Source organism: Penaeus vannamei, chromosome 1, assembly GCF_042767895.1.
Source record: "Penaeus vannamei isolate JL-2024 chromosome 1, ASM4276789v1, whole genome shotgun sequence".
NCBI classification, from domain to species: Eukaryota; Metazoa; Arthropoda; class Malacostraca; order Decapoda; family Penaeidae; genus Penaeus; species Penaeus vannamei.
The window spans coordinates 21,793,404-21,796,966 of record NC_091549.1 but is presented as its reverse complement, the minus strand read 5'-3'; positions in this window follow the sequence as shown (position 1 = coordinate 21,796,966).

Below are 3,563 nucleotides of genomic sequence, written 5' to 3'. Positions count from 1 at the left end.
CACGTCTTGGCGATCTGTGGCGACGTGTTTCTGCAGCCACAGGAGGAAATCAGTCAAGGCATGGCGAGACAGCGTGCTCGTTCTGTCTGTCTTCCGCGGCTGTGGACGGTAAGTGGTCTGTTTTGTCCAGTTTTTTTCCCCGGCAGTACAAGGAATCAGATGGATCTGGAAAAGGAATATTATTTTCGGGACGAGGCATTTGATGTGGATTCTTTTTATTTTTATTTTATTTTTCAAGTTGCAAATAAATTCTTTTTATTTTCCTTGACCATGTGTGTCTGTCTATCGCATTACGTGTGATGATCACCCGAGTACCCGGGAGATCCCATCCATGCTTGCAAAGGCGCAGCGATCGAAGACCCGTTGCAAGGACGAGCGCTTCATCGGACCCTGTTCCCGCGAAAGCTTTTCCGTCGCGGTTTCTGTGATGCGGCGTTGACGGCGGAGTGAAGAGATCAAGCGGCGAATTAGATCAATACAGTGTCAAGAGATGCTCCTCCGTCTTGCTTCGCCTTAAATGAGCTCGACGGAGACCACGCGGGGGCCAGTGCGGCGGGCGGCGGGGCGGGCGAGGAGTTGGGTGGGCGTTGGAGTATTGATTGTTGTTATTGTTATAAGTGGTGTGGTGGTGGTGACGACGAGGACGACGACGACGACGATGTTGATGATGGTGATGATAATGATGGCTATGATGATGATGATAATGATGATAATGATGATTATGATGGCTATAACGATGATGATGTTGATGGCTATGACAATGACGATGATGATGACGATAATGATGATGACGATGGTGATGGCTATGACGATGATGATATCGCTCACGCAGTTTCCAGATTGTATACATCTGCCTTTTAAAGTGATCGCACGTGTTCCCGAGAGGCATTTCATTTTATGTTTATTTTTGTTTATTTATTTGTTACCATTATTATTTGTATGTACGGCGGCATATATTCTGTCGATGTTCGTATTCTTTATTTTTATTTATTTATTCATTTATATTTATATTTTTATTTATTTTTTTAATTTTTAATATTTTATTTTATTTATTTATTTTATATTTTTTTAGAAAACAGCACACAGAATACATCCTTTTTCAAACAGATATTTAGATGAAACGGTTTTACTTTTTTTTTTTTGTTTTTTTTTTTGTTTTAGCATGTGTTCGCAGCGATTTTGAAGTGAATATAGAGCAGCAAAATGTGATGTGAAATGTGCAATAGGCAATTATTTGTTTTTGGTTGTCGGGTTTCGTTGTCAGCGAGTTAGATTGCATTAGAACGGAACCTTTTTTTTTGGTTGTTTTTCCAATTATAAACGTTGTAGTATATTTGTTTGAAAACTGGGGAAAAGGCCCAACAAAGGCGGCGTCGAAATATTTGAATAATGATTATGCTTCGGAAATAACCGTTCTTTTTCCATGATCGTGTGAGTACAATTAAGGGCAAATGATGATGATGGAGGAAATGATAATGGTGATGCTGGTGGTGATGATGATGATAATGATGTTAATGATGATAGTGATGTGATGAAGTAATAATGGTAATGATGGTAATTATGATGATGGTGATGATAATGATGATGATAATTGATGATGAGGATGATGACGTTAATGGCATTTGAATAGAAAACAACAAATGACTTTAAAATTGGACAGACACGCCCACTCGAAAATGAGCCGTCGCTAACACTCGCTCGCCCGCCGCCAACAGCTCAGTGTGAGCGAGGAAGACTACGTGCTGTGGCTGCTGGAGGGGTCGGTGGACACGGCCTTGTCCCTTGGCCTGGGTTTCCGGCTTTCTTTCCTTGTCTGGCGCTCTCTCTCTTTCTCTTTTTCTTTGTCTCTTTTCTCTCTTCCTCTCTTCTCGCTCTCTCGCTCTCTGTCTCTGTCTCTCTCTGTTTCTCTCTCTGTTTCTCTCTCTCTCTCTCTCTCTCTCTCTCTCTCTCTCTCTCTCTCTCTCTCTCTCTCTCTCTCTCTCTCTCTCTCTCTCTCTCTCTCTCTCTCTCTCTCTCTCTCTGCCTCTGCCTGTCTCTCCCTCTGCCTCTGCCTCTGCCTCTCTCTCCCTCTCCCTCCCCCTCCCTCCCCCTCTCCCTCCCTCTCCCTCCCCCTCCCTCTCCCCCTCCCTCCCTCCCTCCCTCCCTCCCTCCCTCCCTCCCTCCCCACTCCACCCCACTCCACCCACTCCACCCTCTTCCCCCCTTCCTCTCCTTCCCTCCCTCCCTCTCCCTTCTCCCTCCTCCCCCCTCTTTCCCCCACCCCCATCAGGTTGATTTTGTTCACTCCTTCGAGTCACCGGGTCTCCACTTGGACCCTCCTGCACCCGAAATAAATGCACGGATATTGTCACTCGGGCGTCCATGGTAGGGTGTTTGGGGCTGGATGGGAGTGGGGGAGTGAGAGTGGGCGGTGGAGGAAAGAAGGAAGAAGACAAACAAGAAGCTTTGGCAATTGTCTTAACCGATCCCCCTCTCCCCTTTTACATTCTTGCCTTCTTCTCCTCTCGCTTCTCTCCTTTTCTCCTCTTCCCTCTCTTCCTCTCCTCCCACGCCTCTTCCCTACTTCTTCCTTTTTCTTCCGCTCCCCTTCCCCCGTCGTTCCTCCCTCTCACCCCCCCCTCTCCTTTACCACACCCCTCATCTCCTCTCTACCACCCTCCTCCCTCACCCCATCTATTCCATTTCTCTTTCTCGCCTTCTCCATATCTTCCTCTCCCCTCTCCTCTTTTCATTTCACCCCCTCTTCTTTCCCCGTTTTTTCTTCATCCTGTTCCCCTCCTCCCCAGTCCTGTTTTCTTTCCCCCCTTTCTTGTTTCTTCTTCTTCTCTTTCCAACGTTCCCCCTTCTCTTCCTCCATCCTTCCCTTCCTCCATCCTTCCCTTCCTCTCTCCTCTCTTCACCTTCCCTCTTTTCTTTTCCCCCTCCTTTCATTTTCTTTTCCCTCCTTTTTCTTCACCCACTTCTCCTTTCCCTTTCTTTTCCCTCTTTCACTTTATCTCATTCAACCCCGAGCCACCCTGGTTCTGCTGAGTCAAAGGAATCGCTACATGGCTGTCTATCCTGCAGTATCGAGCCTCCCTAAATGCTCGTCGAAGGAGACGTGAGTCCGCAATCCAGGGAGGGAGGGAGAAGAGGAGAAAGGAGAGAGAGGAGGAGATAGGAAGGGAAGAGAGGAAAGGAGAGTGGGGAGGAGATGGAAAGGGAAGATGGGAAAGGGAAAGGGAGAGGGCGTGGAAGAGAGTGAGGAAAGGGAAGAGGGCGAGTGAGAGGAACGAGAAGAACGGAAAGGGCGGGCGGGGGTGGGCGGGCATTACGAGAGAGCCTGCGTTCCGTGCGGGTGGGCCTGGCTGTGTGGTAAGCGTAGCGGGGACTGGGAAGTGACTCCAGGGTTGGCTTTATACGGGGCGGGTGGGTGGGTGGGTGGGGGAAGTTGTCCTCTAAGTTTTGATGGGTCCTCTCCTCTCGGGGGACTTTTTGCTTCGGATCCGCATCTTAACGGCCCCTTCGCGGAAACTTGACGGAGCTTCACTTCGCGTTTTTTTTTACTTTATAGGAAGCAAGAT